We start from the raw sequence: 18,590 nt of genomic DNA, 5'->3' as shown, positions 1-18,590 counted from the left end.
GGGAAAGGGCAGCAATGCTTCACCAGGTGTGTGCCTAACAGTTCTCAATCCCACTGGGAGAGTTGCGAGGGAAGGATGGCTCCTTCGGAATGGACACACAGAGGCGGCTCCAGTACAGAGAGGGCCCTGAAATGCTGTGCTCCTCCCAGGACGCACAACTCCAGGTGACGGGGATAACACGCGACACAGCTCCTGCATCGATGCTCCCCCAGCTCCTGCCCTGATGCTCCCCAGTTCCTGCCTGGTTGCTCCCCTGGCTCCTGGCCGGGATGTTCCCCCAGGTCCTGGCCTGTTCCTCCTCAGCCCCTGCCTAGCTGCTCCCCCAGTTCCTGCCTAGGTTCTCCCCTATCTCCTGGCCTGATGCTCCCCAGTTCCTGCCTTTGTGCTCCCCCGCCCCCCGAACCCAGAGCGCTCTTACTTCTGGCCAGGCCTCCTTTCGGGGCTCAGGTGCCTGCCCATCCAGCTGGGAACACCGGCCTTGCGGGGAGGGGCGGGGGCGCTCACCACGAGGCGGCCGCACAGGATGCGAAGGGATCCCAAGGCCCACCCAGGAGGAGCTCCTGGCTTTCAGTTGCCTGCTGCGCGCGCTGCCCACGCGGCCACGCTTGAGGCCTGGCAGGCGGCCGCCATCCTGGTCACGGCCGCTGGAGGGCGCCCCCGCACCGCTCCTGCCTGCTGGTTCCCGCGGGAGGGCGCCTGTGGCGGGCGCCGGAGGTTGATCTCCCGGTTCACGCCAGGATTGCGAACCGGCGGCTAGAGCGGGAGGCCGCCGAGGCGAGTTCAGATCGCGGTCCCGACCTACCTGGCAGCGACTTCCGGTCTCGCGGCTGCGCTGCAGCTCTTCAGGTTGGGGTGAAAATGCAGAAACGGTCCCGTGGACTAAGTCACGGACGTTCGCTTCTCACAGTACCGCGTGCCTGCCTGCAGACCACCGAGCCACGCACGCCGAGGCCACCCCACCGCCCGGGGCCTGAACGCGCCGGCCCAGACCGGCAGCCCCCTCGGATCCTAACACCTCTGCACCGCAGCGCAGGTGTGGGGGTCCTCAGCCCGCGCCATCCAAGCAAGAACCAAGAGCGCGAGCCCACGCCTTCCCCCACCCTATGCCCTGCGCCCCTGGCTGGCGGTCCCTCCTGCAGCAGCTGGGCCTGGAATTCGGGCTGTGGAAGGGGCTGCACCCACGCAGGGCTCACGCCATGGATGTGGGCGCTGGGAGGGTCTCCGCCCTTTCCAGCCCTGGTCCCCGGCTGTTTCCTGGTGCTGCCCAAGAAGCAGGTCCCCCGGCCAAACCAGCCCGTCCTGGTGCCTGCCAGTGCCCTCAGCCTGTGGGCCTAGGGGCCAGAATGCTGGCGGATGGGCAGGCCCTGACCACGCTGTCCTCCCGGGGAGCTTGCTGGTGAGACGCTCATCTGCCTCAGGGGGCCCAATAATGGTCACCTGACATGAAGGGACAGAGGTGGTCTGTCCAGGGTGATGGTGACCACTGTCCTGGCATGTGACGGAGCCCAGGCCCTGGGCAAGCGCCATGCTGAGAGGGGCTGGCCGCCCACTGCCGGTGGCCTCATTCAGGAAACCTCACTCCCCTGAGCAGCAGCTGGAGGAGAGGCAGGCAGTGGGCCTCTGGGGGCGGATTAGAGGGGTGGCCCTGTGGCCTTGCTTGGGCAGGAGGGATGCTGCAGCAGCTGCTGGAGCTCCTGGGCAGGGGCTGTCCCTCGGTCAGCTGGGTCGCAGAGCAGCCGGCGCCTGCGTCATTCTCAGCCTGCCCAAGGGGGAGGCTTCCGCTCCAGGTGGGTGACCCTGGGCCCATAGTGTTTCCTCTTTCCTCTCCGCCTCCTCCAGCCTCCCCGGGCAGCCTCCTCTCTTTCTCTGGTGGAGACTTCCAGCTTCCGGAGGCCTCCTTGTGAAAGCAATAAAATGCCTTTGAAAGGAGGCTGGGGTGTCTTGGGAGCTCCGGTGCCTCAAAGGGTCACAGGGCTGGGGGTTGAGAAGCCCAGAGGTGGCTGGGTAGGAGACACAGGCCTTGGCGAGCTTTCAGGGGCACACAACAGGGACAGTCCCCACTGACTTTCCTCCCACTCCACCTCCACTAGCTCACCTCCCTCTTGTCAACACGGGGATCTCCTGCCCTGGAACATCCAGGGAAAGAGGGTGCGTCTGAACCCCGACTGGGGAGACAGACGCCCTCAGGCTGTCCGAACCCCGACTGGGGAGACAGACGCCCTCAGGCTGTCCTCTTGGCTCCACTTCCCTCTTCCCTCCTGTTCACTGCTCCCAGCCACCCCGATGGGGCCTGTTTAATTGATTCAATTTGTTCAACAGTAAAAACACTCCACAGATGTCAGCCTCCCAGCACCCCTCCCCTGGGGAGCTGCAGACACCTGCCAAGGCTCTGGGTCTGGGAGTCCTTCCATGGGCCACTAACACCAGGATTTGGGGGAGGCCTCTGGGTCTGGGAGCTCGCGCAGGTGCCCCCGCTCACCAGAGCAGTGCAGCCACTTCAGCCCAGGGACTGCTCTGTCAATGGCACCAGCGGTGTTCTGAACAGTGATCTGATGCAAATGTGTCATTCTGAAGGGTTTAATGTTTTCAGACTCCCAGGTCTGGGAGGATGACCTTGGAGATGACCCCCGTTTTGGTCAAGCTGCCATCCCAGGCCCAGGCCACTGTCAGGGTCCCACCTTCTTCATCAACCCGGGCTTGGGGGATTTTCCAGGTAATAAGTGTTGGGGGGGGGGGACTGGGGGCTCCCAGGGTCCTGATCCTGTCCCCTGCAGGGGAGAGGCCCCTCGTCTACAGATTGGGAGCCCTGTGTTCACAGCTTCAGCGCGGTGGCCCGTCCTACTCCCAGGGATGTGTGTGGCCACAGTGGCGCTGGGAGATGCTCTCAGGTGTTGTCTAAGGGAAGATGTGGGCCTGGGGGTCAGGAGACCCAGGCTGAACCCCTGACACCCCTGCCCGGATCACAGCCCTCTCTCCCTGTGAAGGTCCCTGGTCCCTGGGGCCACCACTTTCCACCCCAGAGGGAGGCCCGTGCTATGGACTGACTGGTTGGTTGAGTGACTGAAAAGGGGGACAGTTTAGAGAGCATTTGCACAGCTGGCCAGGCTGTGGCTGTGGGGGCCTCTGCCCACCCCCATCCAGCCCCACCTTGGACGAAGACGCCCCAGCCGTGATTAGGAGAAAGCTCACCCTGAAAACTCCCAGGTTAGGGTTACCTGGACACCTGCCTCTCCGGCTTGGGGGTCTCTCTCAGGCAAGATCAGGCCTGTCTATCATTGGCTTAGGTTTTAGGAAGGTCCCAGGCTAATTTGCCAAGGGCTGCGCTTCTCCATAACTCCCAGGACACAGGGAGAAGACGAGGGGAGGGAAACCGAGGGACGGAGATGAAAGCGCTCGTCCCAGCGCTTCAGGCTCTGGGCCCTGGTGGCTGTGAACAAGCTGGGGGTAGGGCGTCGGGCCGCGCCCCCGCCCCCTCCAGACCCCCAGCGCGGACCCCGGCTCCGGGGTGGGGGCGCTCGCATTCGCGCGAACCCCGGGGTGCGGAGAGAACAAAAGGGGCCCCGCCCCCTCCCCCGGGCCGGCCCGCCGAGGCCAATCGGCACGGCCGCTACCTCCTCTGCTCTCTAATTGGCTGTGCGGCGGCCAATCGGGTGCGGGGACCACCAGCTCGTGCGGCCCCACGTGGGGCGGTGCGCGCGGCTGTTCGCGGACCGCAGCGGGCGGGGCGCGTGGTTCGGTCGCGCGCTGCGCGCCTCGGGGAAGCGATCCGCGCCACCTCCAGCCGTCCCTGCCGTCCCGAGGCCGCCTGCGAGCGGCGCCGTGATTTCGGGCGCGCGGGCCTGGGGGCCATCGCCGGGACATATGCGGTTCCTGGCTCGGAGGCGCTGGGCCGGCGTCGCGGCTGCCCCCTGCCCACGCGGGAGGTGAAGCGAGCGGCGCTTAGGTAACAGGAGCGAAGGCAGTGCCACCTGGCGAGACTGGGAGGCCGAGGTGGGCTGTGGAAGGAAGAGGCGGGCCTGCAGCTGGTGGTGGTGGGATCAATTCATTCATTGATTGAGTCCGTCATTGACACCTCCTACTCCAGGGCCCTCGGGACACAGCGGTGGCCCCAGCGGAGGCTTGGGGGCTCGCCTCCCCCCAGTTTCCATTAGTCTCCCCTCCAAACTACTCCAAGTGAAACGTACAAGCATGTTTTTTGATATGGGCAATTGACACACTCTTACATTTTTATGGCACCCTCAGACAGGGTATTTTAGGAGAGTTGAATAAATGGAAAATATGTGAATTAAAGGAGAGCTGTGCAGTACCCAGGGTCAGCAACAAAGGGGAGCTGTTACCCCCTGAGACCTGGAGGGCAGCTACAGCCATAGGAGAGGCCGTCTCCAGGAGCCGTGCCCTTGGAGAGGGACACAGCGACCCGGCAGGGAGGAGCCACTGCTGTACACTGACCTCATCCCTCCTGCCTGCTTGGCTCCTCTGCGGGCTGCGCATTGGTTGAACTAGGTTGGAGGCCAGGGAGCAAGGAGGCCCCATGGATCCTGGACCTACAGTCAGCTTCCTGGGACACAGAGCGGGGGCTGGGGTGGGGCAATGGGAAGGTGTCCAGCACCTTTTGAAGTGTGAATAAAAGCATGGTAGAAAATGTTGCTGTTTTGCTTTGTTTCGTGGATGTGTAGCCCATGTAGAGGCAGCCTAAGATGGGGCAAGGCCAGGCTGGGCCCCGCCTCTTGCAGATCCACTAGGACCCACCCAGCCCAGAGCCAAGGGGAACTTCCCTGGAGGGCTTCCCATCCTGTAAGTGATGAGTCACAAAACGAGGCAGGACTGTGGACGAGGAATGCCCCGTGTCAGTGCGCGTGCACGGTGCTGTTCAGTCGCCTCTTCCTGGGGGTCCTCCCAGATGCTCTGATGCTTGTGGATCTTAGCAGCTGTCACAAGCCACTGCTGGGACCCTAATTCCCCAGGCAAGGACTGATCCTGTTCACTGTTGCCCCTTCATGGGGCCTGCATCTGGAAGGACGATGAATCTGCCTGGCTGAGGCCTGAAGCCGGGGCTTCCCTCTGAGGCAGGGGACATTTATTTACTCACCAAACCTTCTCAGGGGAGCCTTTCTTTGCCAGGTTGGGCTCAGCTGCAGGGAGCCCAAGGAAGAAAGGATGTAGTCCAGACTTGGAGACGTCTGTGGCCAACAGTGAAGCCATGCACAAGTTCCTGATAAGGTGGCTCGGGCCCAGGTCCTCTGAGAGGCTCAGCAGGGGAAGGACTCTTGGATAATGAGGACGAGAGAGGGGGTGGCACTTGAGGTGGCTTTGAAGGGCAAGGAGGAGTAGGAGTGGTGGAGAAGCTGAAGAAAAGCAGGGAGCAAGGAGGTGCCACCATGGGGATCAAGGACGTGGCGTCCGGGGGAGTGTGGCTGTGCACAGCTGGGCCTCTGCCTCTCGGGCATCAGGAGGCCGGGGCGAGGCACCCCGTCCCTGGCTTCTCCGCCTGTGGTATGGTGATGATGATAGGGTTGTTGGGAGGGTGAGAGGATGTAGGTGACGTGCAGCACAGTGTCTTGGTAATTACAGGCTTGATAAATATACGTGAGCTGTCATTACAAGCATTTGTTGCAGTTGAGGAGGTGGTGGTGGGCTTGGCTGGAGTGAGTGAGCTGCCTGTGGGGGGCTGTGAGGTTAGAGAGAGGATGGCCCTCTTTCAGGGACGTGGAGGCTGCCTCTCATTCCTGCAGCGCACATGGCAGACATCACTAATCCATCAGCCACTCTCTCCCACGGAGCCCAGCGGTGGCCTCAGGCCTTCAGCTCATTCTCCAGGCAGCCCCTGCTAATCAATCACAGCTGGCACACAGATGTCCCTGCCTGCCATCTCCGATTCCACTGACATCAAAAGCTGGGATCTGGGCTGGGTGTGGTGGCTCATGTCTGTAATCCCAACACTTTGGGAGGCCAAGGTAGGAGGATTGCTTGAGCCCAGGGAGGTCGAAGCTGCAGTGAGCCGTGACCGTGCCACTGCATTCCAGCCTGGGGAACAGAGGGAGTCCCTGTCTCAAAAAATAAAATAAAATAAAACAGTTGGGATTTAATGGCTGGGAACCAGAAGTGCCCCCCAACCCTGGGCCTGTTTCCCATGTGGAAGGGGGTCCTGGGCTGGTGGATGGGATGTTATTATTTTTTTGAGACAGGATCTTACTCTGTTAGGCTGGAGTGGGGTGGCGTGATCTTGGCTCACTGCAACCTCTGCGTCCCAGACTCAAGTGATCCTCCCATCTCAGTCTACCGAGTAGCTGGGGCTACAGGCACACCACCATGCCCAGCTAATTTCTGTATTTTATTTTATTTTTGAGACAGAGTCTTGCTCTGTCACCTAGGTTGGAGTCCAGTGGCACGATTTCAGATCACCGCAACCTCTCCCTCCTGGGTTCAAGCGATTCTTCTGCCTCAGCCTCCCGAGTGGCTGGGACTACAAGTGTCGCCACCACACCTGGCTAAGTTTTATAGTTTTTGTAGAGACAGGGTCTCACCATGTTGGCCAGGTTGGTCATGAACTCCTGACCTCAGGTGATCTGCCCTCCTCAGCCTTCCAAAGTGCTGGGATTACAAGCGTGAGCCACCACACCCGGCCTAATTTCTGTATTTTTTGTAGAGATGGGGTTTTGCTCTGTTACCCAGACTACTCTCAAACTCCTGAGCTCAAGCGATCTGCCTGCTTTGGCCTCCCAATGTGCTGGGATTACAGGCGCAAGCCACCAGACCCAGCCTGGGATCTTTCTTAGGAGTAGAGAGGCTGGAGGGTTCAGAAGCCTGTCTCTAGAAAACAGTGTCTGGCTTGAGGTTCAGGATGTGCGGGTGCCCTTGGTGCTGTCAGAACAGCCCGGACTCAAAGCCAGGGAGGGCAAGAAGGATGGCACCTGTCAGGGTCGGGGAGAGAATGGACCAGAAGGAGGTGCTGGAGTACAGGAGCACTGGACTGGGCCTGGGGACAGTGCAGAGCCCTGAGCCTCAGGGAGGGGAGCCCAGGCTATCCTGAACAGGGGACAGAGGAGGAGGAACAAGGGCTGCATTGTTGGGCAGGCGGCAATTGGTGGTTACAGGGATGAGAGCGTCCTGCAGAGTCACACTCTGCATTCTCAGACCATGGCTCCTCCATCTTTATATTCTTATTAAAAATGTGGGCCGGGCGCAGTGACTCACGCCTGTAATCCCAGCACCTTGGGAGGCCAAGGCAGGCGGATCACTGGAGGCCAGGAGTTCAAGACCAGCCTGGCCAACATGGCGAAACCCCGTCTCTACTAAAAATACAAAAAATTAGCTGGGCAAGGTGGTGGGCACCTGTAGTCCCAGCTACTCGGGAGGCTGAGGCAGGAGAATGGCATGAACCCGGGAGGCAGAGCTTGCAGTGAGCCGAGATCACGCCATTGCACTCCTGAGTGAGACTCCGTCTCAAAAAAACAAAGAAACAAAGGAACAAAAAAACATGAAGTAGGTGCATCTTTTTTTTTTTTTTTTTTTTTTTTTGAGACGGAGTCTCGCTCTGTCACCCAGGCTGGACTGCAGTGGTGCAATCTCAGCTCACTGCAAGCTCCACCTCCTGGGTTCATGCCATCCTCCTGCCTCAGCCTCCCGAGTAGCTGGGACTACAGGCACCTGCCACCACGCCTGGTTATTTTTTTTTTGCATTTTTTAGTAGAGACAGGGTTTCACCATGTTAGCCAGGATGGTCTTGATCTCCTGACCTTGTGATCTGCCCTCCTCAGCCTCCCAAAGTGCTGTGATTACAGGCTTGAGCCACCGCGCCCAGCCGGGTGCAACAATCTTAAACTGCGGATCACTGGACTTTCACATTTGCACACACCCATGCAACTGCCAGCGCAGTCCAGAGAACTCCCAGCCCTCAGAGGCTCCCTCATGCCCCCTCGCATGCAAGCCCAGGAGCGCTCGGACACCCATCCCGGAGACTGCTCCGCCTGATCCTTAGTCCACGCCAGCGGAACTGCACAGCCTTCCTCTCTGAGGCTGGCGCCTTCACGCAGCACAGTGCTGCCCCGTGTTCGCTGCATCGCGGGGTCACTGCAGGAGTCTGTAGTGTGTTGTAGTCCATTGTATGGATGTAGCGCTTTATCTACCAAGTCTCTTGTTGACAGACATTTAGGTCATCTCCACAGTTTATGAACAGTGTGTGTCTAGTGCCCGACAGTGGGGGCTTCTTGTGGATGTTAGCAGACACCACCAGCTCTCCAAGCCGCTATCCTGCCCGCTGCTCCCACCTGCAGTGTGGGTGGGTTCTGATTGCCCCACACGGTGTCAGCACTGGGGACTGTCTGTCCTTTCCCGTAGGCCGTTTGTGGGGTGGGGGAGACACTTCACCTCTCCATCCTTCCAGTGTCCCCGTGGATGGGAGACTTACTGGGGGGCCTGCGCTACCCCCCACACAGCCACCAGCAAGCTCTGGTGGCGCTCCTGGAATGCCAGCCTCAATTCCTTCCTCATGTTTGAAACCGAGTTCAGAAAATGAAACATGGCTGAGTGTGGGTCACTGGAAGGCCCTGAGGCCTGCAGCCTCAACGCAAGGTCAGGAAGGGGGCAGAGAAGACAATGGGGTGGAAGAAAAGGGCCGGGAGGGGGACTCTGGGCATTGGGGGAGGGTAGAGAGAGGGACAGGAGTGGCTGGGGCCAGGGAGGAAGGGGTGAGGAGTGTGGTGGGTCACAGAATGGGCACTCACCAGGACGAGACTCACCTGCCCAGCGTTCACTGGTTACCTGCTTGAACCCAGACCCCCAGCCAGGAGCTGAGGATATAATGTGAATACCAGGCAGGGGCCCTGCCCTCACATTAGTGACAGTCCTGGGGAGGCAGCAATCAAATAAACCCACAATAAATACATAATTACAGGCTGCGCGAGGGCTCTGTGCTGTGAGAGGGGCTGGCTTGGCAGCAACATCAAGCTGAGAGTGGACCTCAACCTCAGAGAACACGGGGCCCTGGGAGTCTCAAAGGGGGGGTCCCAGCAGAATGAGAGTGGGGAGAAGTGGAGAGTGGATGTTGGGTGTGGGCTGGCAGGGCTGGTCACAGAGGAGAGCCAAAGAGACTGAGGGTGGACTGAAGGGTAACCAACACAGACATCAGGATTCGATTCAGGCTCCACAGAAATACCACAGAATTAGTAGTGACTTAAGCAAGGGGGCTGCTCCTTATTCTTTTACATAAGGCCTCCAGGGCCACTCTGGAGCCTCTAATCATCAGGAACCCAGGCTCCTCTGTCTTGTTGCTCTGCCATCCTCAACTGTGGCTTCTTTCTCATGACCCAAAATAGCTGCTTAGGATCCAGTCATCACACCTACATTCCAACTAGCAGGAAGGGAGAAGAGTACAACCTTATGCTTAAGGATACTTTCTTCTGCACATGTCATTGCTGTTCACCCTTGTTACCCAGCACTCGGACCCATGGCTGCATCTAGTTGCAAGGCACGCTGGGAAATGTAATTTTCACTCTTAAAGGCCAGGTGCCCAGTTATGAGCTGGGGGCTCCATTACTGAGGAAAAAGCGGGGGCAGGTACTAGGCAATATAGTTCCCCCCACCCCTGGTAACTGGAAAGGAAGAGCTGATGCTGGAGAAGAGGCGCCAGCAGGTCCAGTGCTCAGCCGCATCTCCTATGAGCCATCCTGCTGCAGTCTCTTTCCATGTCATTTTCACGGACAAGGAAATCAGGTCTCAGGAAGGCCAGTGGCCTGCCCAAGGGCCCACAGCAAGAGGCAGGCCAAGAGAAGCAGACCCAGCTAGGAACCTTCCAGAACCTCCATCTATCCGGTAGAGAGAGGGCTCCAGACCATGAGGCCCCCACTGCTCTCTTCCCCGAGATGCTCCTTCTCTCCGGGTCCCTGGATGATCAAGGCTGTGACGTCACCACCTTAAGCAGGACACAGGTGTGGCCACAGACCCCTTCCCATCTTCCTGGAGCACAGCAGGCATGGCAGGGACCCACAACGGGGTGGCCACGCTCTGGATGGTCAGGTGTGCCCTCAACACTGGTAGCCCCCTGCCCCCAGCACTGGCAGCCTCCTGCCTCATGCAGAAACCCAGACTGATGACAGAAGAGGCTGGACCTGCCACTGCCCTCTATCCTGGCCTCAGTCCCCATTTGGGCTCAAGGATAGCGTCCTCCCCAGCACCAGAGCTGAGTGTGATCCTCCCGCCTTGGCCTCCAAAAGTGTTGGGATTATGGGTATGAGCCACTGCACCCAGTCCAGAGCATTTTCTATGCGGACGCAAAGGCTGCATTCACACACACACGTGTATGAAACAGGACGGGATGTGGGTTTTTTTTTTTTTTTGAGACGGAGTCTCGCTTTGTTGCCCAGGCTGGAGTGCAGTGGCGCCATCTCAGCTCACTGCAAGCTCCGCCTCCCGGGTTCACGCCATTCTCCTGCCTCAGCCTCCCAAGTAGCTGGGACTACAGGCACCCGCCACCATGCCTGGCTAATTTTTTGTATTTTTAGTAGAGACAGGGTTTCACTGTGTTAGCCAGGATGGTCTTGATTCCCTGACCTCGTGATCTGCCCACCTCGGCCTCCAAAGTGCTGGGATTACAGGCGTAAGCCACCACGCCCAGCCTGGGATGTGGGTTTTGTGCTGCCACTGGCCCTGCTCACCTCCCTGACCGAGTGGCTGGGCTGTCACTCATACTGGATCAGTGAGGTAGACCCTGCTGATGGAGGAGCATCCAGTCCAGTCTTTTGAGGAGGTCTTTGTGTTGGGTACTTGTGGGTACTCAAGAAGGAGGGCGGCCGGGCGCGGTGGCTCAAGCCTGTAATCCCAGCACTTTGGGAGGCCGAGACGGGCGGATCACGAGGTCAGGAGATGGAGACCATCCTGGCTAACACGGTGAAACCCCGTCTCTACTAAAAAATACAAAAATCTAGCCGGGCGAGGTGGCGGCGCCTGTAGTCCCAGCTACTCGGGAGGCTGAGGCAGGAGAATGGCGTAAACCCGGGAGGCGGAGCTTGCAGTGAGCTGAGATCCGGCCACTGCACTGCAGCCCCGGCAACAGAGCGAGACTCCGTCTCAATCAAAAAAAAAAAAAAAAAAAAAGAAAGAAGGGGGAGGGCTACCTTCCCCCTTCGTCAGGCCTCAGTTGGCCCCACCTGCCACCACAGTGTTTGTGGGACGCCGGGAACCCGGAGATGCTCAGAGCACGCACTGTCACCAGGGGCGGTAGATCCGTCACTACTCTGTGCAGGGCAGGAGCTGACAGCACCAAGACCCTTAGGATTTTAACTGATGCAATCAGCTCAAATGCCGTCAGCACAGAAGGAAGCTACAGCCGGAATGGCCTGGGCAGCGTGGGCCTCTGGGCCTCTGAGCCTCCGAGGACCCAGCTGTCATCAGGGTTCTGTCTGTCTTTACATTTGTCTCCGCGTTTCTGTCCCTTGCTCTTTCTCTCTGTGTGTTGGCCTCTGCTTCTCCACTACAAACACGTGTTTCCCTGTTCTTCAAGGGGAATGGGGGCATGACCCAGACAGGGCCAGGCCAGCTCATTTCCAGTGTGGCTACCCAGTAGGAATGCAGGGTCCTTGCTCATGCCAGGAAAGGGCTTGGTTCCCTGGGCCAGGGGACATGGCTATATGATCATCCAGGCCTGGGGGTCGGGTAACAACTCTACCAGAACCACGTGGGTCAGGCGAGGGCAGTTCCAGCACGAAACAGGGGCATCTGTTACCAGAAGGTGGCAGGAAGGCCTTGGGGCAGACATGGCAGCGGGGGCCACACTCAGCCCCCGTGGGAGCCACGCATTTCCCCTGAGCCACTCCCACGACTCCAGGGGCACCGTGCAGCCATCTGATGGTCAAAAAAACCACTCCCTTTCCCCCCAGGAGATGAGCCGGGCCACTCAGCTGTGGCTGCACAGGTGACAGCTGTGCCTGCTATCTGGGATGTCCACCTCCCTGAGTTCTCGTGAGGGTCTGCCGGGTGTCTGCAGCTGTGGAGTGGATGCTGGACTACCCACTGCCAACCTACCTGACACCCAACAGAAGGGGAAGAAGAAGAGAAAAGAAAATAGAAAGCACACAGCCCCAGGTGAGAAAGTCAAGGTGCCCTCCTTTTCCTGAGGGAGCCCCGAGCTGCCATGGGTATCTGCAGTGCCTTCACTCCGGGCCTTACCACCGTTGCCCTCGTCTCCAGCCAGAGCCTTGCACAGGGGGCTTCTTTCCCTGGTGGGGAGACCCAACTTTTATTCCTGGGGTGTCTGAGCCCCTGTGGCTCTTGCCCTCTTGGGGTTGCAGAGGTCTCCCACCAGTGCATTGGTGTGTCGTACGGGTATGTTCTGAGGTCCCCAGCTCCACCCACATCCCCTTGCTCAACTGCAGGCCAGAATGGCAACCACGGACCCTCTTTCTCCTACTCACCCTGCGGCCCATGGAACCTGAAATGGCTCCAGATCCCTGGGCTGTAACGATGTCCCCTGTGGGTGCCACACTGCAGACCAGTGCAGCTCTGAGTCAGGACCAGAGGCAGAGCTTAGGGACCTAGTGTGACAGTGAGAGGCTGAAACTCCTCCTCCAACTCCTGCCTCCTGAAGCCAGGACTGGAGCTTATGCTGGCTCGTGGGGTGCCCTGCCTCAGACCAACCAGGCTGCGTGGCTCCCGGGGCCCTGCCTCAGACCAACCAGGCTGCGTGGCTCCCGGGTTGCAGATGCCAGGAACAGAGGGTGAGATGGGGAATGGCTGTGACTTAGTTCCTGGCTGTGCTTGTGCCTGGAAATGAGTTCCTTGGTTGCAGGGGCGGGGTGGGGTTCCCTGAGCAGGTCTAGAGGTTCTCCAGGCCCATGGCACGACCTCATCCAGAGCAGTACCTATTCCTGATCAGGACAAGTTGCTGCCCATGCCACAACGGAAGGGACCAAAGTCGTCAATGTGCCCCACAGCACTGCCAGGTGCCCGTGAAGCATGGCACTGTGCTGGGATTTCAGGTCCGTTGTGGCTTCTACAATTGAGCCTTCCTCAGTGCGAATCCAGACCAGCCACGGGGACGGCAGTTTCAAGACGGAGTGCCTGTGCTTGACCTTCCTCCCTGCACACTGCGAATCCGTGGGGCGAGCTGCAGATTGGCTGGGGGGAGGGAGGTGATGGGCACCTCTTGGTGGGTCATGTGCCCACCTGACCCTGAAGAACTCTTCTGCAGTGGGGCTTCTGGTGGGCTCACATGGCCCTGCACGTGCTCAGCCTCCAGGCACAGCCCAAATGCCTGCGGATCCTCCTGTTTCTCGAACTCCCCCGACTCCTGTCCCCGACTCGTTTGCCATGTGTTTTTTCCAAGTCCCTCACGTTTGGCCAGATGGCCAGGCACTGCCCAGGACCCTGTGTAGGCCTCGGCCTTGAACATGGAGACGTCCACTCAATGTGCTGCACCCTGGAAGGGGTATCCTGCGAGGTGGGGCTGTGAGGGTGCAGCCGTCCACTTGGGGCTGGGGCAGGCATCCTACAGAGCATTGTCTGTAAACCAAGGCTGCTGCCTCCTCAGTCAGCAGGTGATGGCGCTTTGCAGAGGCCATGAGTTTGAGGTGAGGGAGGGTCAGTGTAGCAGGAGTGGGCTACAGCAGCTTCCTGAGCCTTCAGGGCCTGCATGGGTTTTTTCTGCCAGTGATGGATGGCTGGGTGCAGCTGCGTGCAGGCAGGTGGGCTGAGGAGACCCACTTTATGTTGGACAGCTGGGTTTCAAGGTCAACCGCAGTTGTGAAGACAGGCTGCCAGATTTAATGAATAAAATACAGAAGCTGGGTGCGGGACTCACGCCTGTAATACCAGCACTCTGGGAGGCTGAACCGGGGGTTCGAGGCCAGCCTGGGCAACATAGCGAGACCCTCCCCCACCCAACTCTACAAAAAATAAAATAAAAAAATTAGCCGGGCTTGGTGGCATGTACCTATAATCCCAGCTACTTGGGAGGCTGAAGTGGGAGGATGGCTTGAGCACAGGAGGTGGAGGCTGCAGTGAGCCAAGATCCCACCACTGCACCCCAGCCTGGGTGACAGAGTGAAACCCTCTCTCTGTCTCTAAATAAATAAATAGGACGTCAGATTAATTTAAATTTCAGATAATGAATAATTTTTAGTGTAAGTATACCCCTCTTATTGCATGGAACATGCTCATGTTACGAAGTACTTGTTCTTCACCAGTAATGTGAATGACACTGCGGGTTCTGCAACCCCATCTGCACTCCCAGGTTCGGCCGCCCAGCGCCGGGAGAACAGAATGTGGTGGGTTACCTGCAGGAGGTCACAGGAAGAACTGTGCGCTCATTGGGTCCCAGGGCTGAACCCTGATTGGCTCAGCTTAGGTCACATGCCTGGCCCAAAGCCAATCACAGTGGCAGAGGAAGCAGAGGTGTTGTGATTGGCCTGGCTTGGGTCATGTGACCAGAGAGTGGCATGGCTGTCCTCGCAGCCACGTGCGTGCATGGCCTGTCTGTGCCCCTCCTCAGTGGAGGCTCTTCCAGCAGCTTCCAGGGCCCTGGGACAGTGGCCTTGGACACCCTCTGAGGGCTTTGGCTTTTCGGAGCCCCACATGTCTGGGGGCAGCACCGTTTGCCTGCTGATCCTTCAGAATTCCCGGCTGCCCCACAGAGCTTGCAGCCCTGAGCAGAGGCTGCCTGGGCTCTGGCTGTGCAGACCTGCCTTGTCAGTGGGTGCTTGTCCCCTTCCTGTCCGGGCCCCCCGACATCACCTCTGGCCTTCTGCACCCTCGCTGTAGATTGGCTTTCCAACCCCACCCCCCAAAAAGACGGGCCATAGTGGGGGCTTCAGGGAGTACCAGGCCAGGGGTGCTTTGCCCAGGACCAGAGTGGAGAATAACCGGGGCAGTGGTGAAAAATATAATTAGCCTCTCAGTGTGGAGTCTTCCCTCACTGGTCTGCTCACCGCCGGCCCCTGAGCCAGCCTGTTTCTTATAAGTGAAAACAGATTTCCTGACAAGGGGCAAGATCATAAACTTGTTCAAAGGCTCCCAAATAAAAAGGGTGGTTTTAACTTTCCCCTCTCAGCAAACCAAATTGTGAGGAGGTTTCTAGACCATTCCATCACCGCAGGAAGGGTTTGAGAGCCTGAGGCTCCTGACTGCGAGGAACCTTAGGGGAGAGGGGCTCTGGGAGGCCTCTGGCTTAGCCCACCCCACTGCCATCTGGAACAGTTTTTCTCAGTGAAGTCTCAGACCCCAGCCCCAGTCTCAGTGATACCAGAGTTCCCACTGGCCTCCTAGCCAGTCTGTCCCGGGACTCAGGGCCCAGGCCTAGAGACTGTTCTCTGAGTCAGTTTTCTGAGGTGTTGCCAGTGGAAGACGAGTCCTACCTAGCAAGCCCTTAGTCCTGCCTTTCTCTGCAAGCTGCCTTAGCTCAACTTTTGTCTTCGGATTAAACTAGTTAAAGGAAGCAACTGTGGATGCCCCCAGAAGTGCATTCTGCTAGGAGCTGAGCTTCCTGGAAGGGCAACAAGACTGCTCCTCTCCCTGGGGCCCTGAAGCCGGATTCCTTGGCTTGCAGCTGCTTTGCACTGCGAAAAGGCCCCGTCCTGTACCCTTCGATGTGGCTTCTTGGAGTTCCTGGTGTGCCAGGTGCCAGGGCTTTTGTGTGCTGGCCTTCTTCCCTACTGGGCTCCGAGTTTCTTGAGGGTGGGGGCTTTGTTTAATCTTCTCAACACTGCATCCTGGCGCATGGCACAGGGCCTGGCACACAGTAGGTCTTCAGTTTGTATTAATGCTTGTTGAAATGATGGACAGATGGATGGGCAGATGGACAGAGGAATGGATGTCTGAGAAGGAAACAAGATGTGTCCTTGCCAAGAACAGATCACATCGTCAGGGGTTGAGAACCAGCATGCACTGTCCCCTGCTTTGATGGGACAGGGACATCACAGGCCTCTTCTGGCAGGACGACAGATTCTAGGATATTTGGGATAGGCTGGAGGTGTTGAGTTTCCCCACCAGCCCTGGGTATCATGAGGGACCCTGCTGTCCTCTCTGTCCAGGCAGACAGGACTGGAGATTTTTCCTGAACAGTATGTGTTGGCCCAGGAAGCCCAGGGTGCTGTGTCAATCCCCTGCCTTTTCTTTCTGTAAATGGGTACAGCCAGCCTCAGGAGCCTCCAAAAAACAGACAGGAAACGCCCATCAGAGTGGGCCCTGCTGACTCTAAAGCACAGGATAGAGCCTGCCTGAAAACTCAATCTCAGCAAAGAAAAGGGGCAAAAGACTCCAGGGGGACGTGGAATGTAAGAAAACAGATGCTTTTCTCAGTTCTGTGGCGACATCAGGCCCAAGACCATGTGGCATGCTCATGGCAAACCCTGCTCTAGGCTCCGAGTGGCGGCTGTCTGTGTCTGCTTTTTTCTTTTTCTTTCTTTCTTTCTTTTTTTTTTGAGACAGAGTTTCGCTCTTATTGCTCAGGCTGGAGTGCAATGGTGAGATCTCAGCTCACTGCAAACTCTGCCTCCTGGGTTCAGGCGATTCTCTTGCCTCAGCCTCCCAAGTAGCTGGGATTACAGGCGTGTGCCACCACGCCTGGCTAATTTTGTATTTTTAGTAGAGACGGGGTTTCTCCATATTGGTCAGGCTGGTCTTGAACTCCCGACCTCAGGTGATCTGCCTGCCTCAGTCTCCCAAAGTGCCGGGATTACAGGTGTGAGCCGCCGCGCCCGGCCTTAGTGTCTGCTCTTGGTCTGCTGCTGCTTCCTGCTCTGGGAAAGCCTTTGCTCAGGCCCTCAGGAGTCCAGGGCTGAACGGAAGTGGAGTGTGTCCGGCCTTCGGAAGTGATGCAAGTGGCCTGAGAGCCTCGACCACAGACCTGATCTCTGTGATGAGGCGCTGACAGAGGGGAGGCTTGGAGGCCAGCCCTGCTCCTCTTTCTGCCTGAACTGGGCCTCTCAAGCCTCCCTTGGGTGTAGGTGGGGACACAAGGCCTGGGGGTTGAGGTTGGGGGCCAAGGGAAAGGGGCTGAGACCACCATGCCGACTGGGCTCTGCCTGTGCCTCTGTCCAGAAATCCCTTGGGCCGCCTGTGAGCCCCATCCTGGTCTTACGGGTGGGGAAAGAGGCCAAGGTCTGTATTTCACAGACAAGGACACTGAGGTCCGAGCTACTGGAAAGTCAGGCTGCACCTAAAGGCCTGGCCCCGGGTCCCCACCTCCACCCCACTGACCCATGGCCCGGCCCAGCTCCCCACCTGAGACAGGGGCAGGCCTGGTCCCCCGGCAGCTGTGCTGTGGTCCCAGGTGGGCACTGAGTGGTGGCTGGGCCTTGAACAATCCACCCGCCTGTCCCTGGGAAGCTCGCTCCCCAGATGCGTCCTCACCGTCGTGGCTCCAGGTAGCCTGAGGCGGGTTACAGAGGCTGCACTGACAGGGAGGGCACGGGAAGCTCAAGGCCGGGTCCTCTGGCTCTTACAGGAGAGAGGTTCTGGCTTCTCACTGGGACTCCTGGGGAGCAGGAGAGGGGTGGCTGTTGGGGGAGAATGGAGGCCGAGAGGCCCAGGTTCCTGGTAGGGGCTTGGTGGGAGGCAGGGAGCCGTTCAGTTATTCCCCTGGGATGCTGCCTCTGCTTGTTTTCTTAGCCTGCACCCAGGGGCCAGAGGCAGTTCCCTCCTCACCCTGCCTGGTACAGACTCAGGAGACCATTGAGGGGCCTGCCCGGCACGGGCATCGGGCCAGCTCCAGTGCCCGGTGACCCTGCAATGGCTGAGCGGTGCGGCTGCCTCTTCCCCACTCCCCACCAACCCCCAGCAACCTCGCCAGGCCGGGGACGAACAATTAAAGCCCCCTGGTCCCCAATTGGTTTGTGGTATTAAAAACGAATTGCGATCAGCCAGGTTGTCATTTCTACCTGATAAAACATCACTTTTATTGATCTTACTCACCCAGCGCCAACATTCATCTTGCTCCAGCATTTCACATAATGGCCCGTTTGTCTTGATCAAAGTGTAGTCTTGCATGTTTAACCCTTGGGGCTCTGCAGCTGTGCATGCCCAGCCCCCCGACTGTGCTTCCCACAATGCCCTGCCCTTTGTCCAAGCCCTGTTCTGGGGGCAGGAGGTTCTGGAAGGCAAGGATGGCTGTGTCTGAGATGAGATGGGAGGATGAGTGGCAGAGAGACGGTGGAGGGGAGGGTAGCACGGTGGTGTTTTGAGGCCAGGCCCAGGCACGAGTCCTGCCGTTAAGACTCAGCAGTGCGCCCTGCAGGGCTCCTGGGGAGGTCAGTCCCTTGAAGTCGGGGGCTCACCTAAGCCTGTGGTCAACCCCACTCGCTGTGCGCGGGTCACCTGCCTCCTGGGCTCACCCAGCCCATTCCTGGGCCCATTGGTGGCACCCCCTTCAGCCAGGCCCCCTCTGTGGCCATTTCTGGCCCTCAGTCCCACCTGGACCCCTGGCCCATCCTTAAAGCCTTTCTTCTTGGTGCTAGCCCCTCCCCGCAGGTACCTGTGTTGGCCTGGGCCCTTTAACCCTGACCCCCAGGTGTCTAGTTGACCTGGCTCCTCTAACCCTGACCCCCAGGCGCCTGGCTGGCCTGGGACCTCCAACCCTGACCCCCAGGTGCCTGGCTGGCCTG

General features: G+C 58.8%; 1 pseudogene; it reads left to right on the top strand.

Annotated features, from left to right (window-relative positions):
• Positions 1 to 75: 75 nt before the first annotated feature.
• LOC111542538 lies at positions 76 to 1,335 on the top strand (annotated as a pseudogene).
• Positions 1,336 to 18,590: the final 17,255 nt, after the last annotated feature.

The sequence above is a fragment of the Piliocolobus tephrosceles genome, chromosome 16 (genome assembly GCF_002776525.5).
Source record: "Piliocolobus tephrosceles isolate RC106 chromosome 16, ASM277652v3, whole genome shotgun sequence".
In the NCBI taxonomy this organism is placed as follows: domain Eukaryota; kingdom Metazoa; phylum Chordata; class Mammalia; order Primates; family Cercopithecidae; genus Piliocolobus; species Piliocolobus tephrosceles.
Note: the sequence above shows the minus strand (reverse complement) of the source record. Positions and strands in the feature narration are given on the sequence as shown.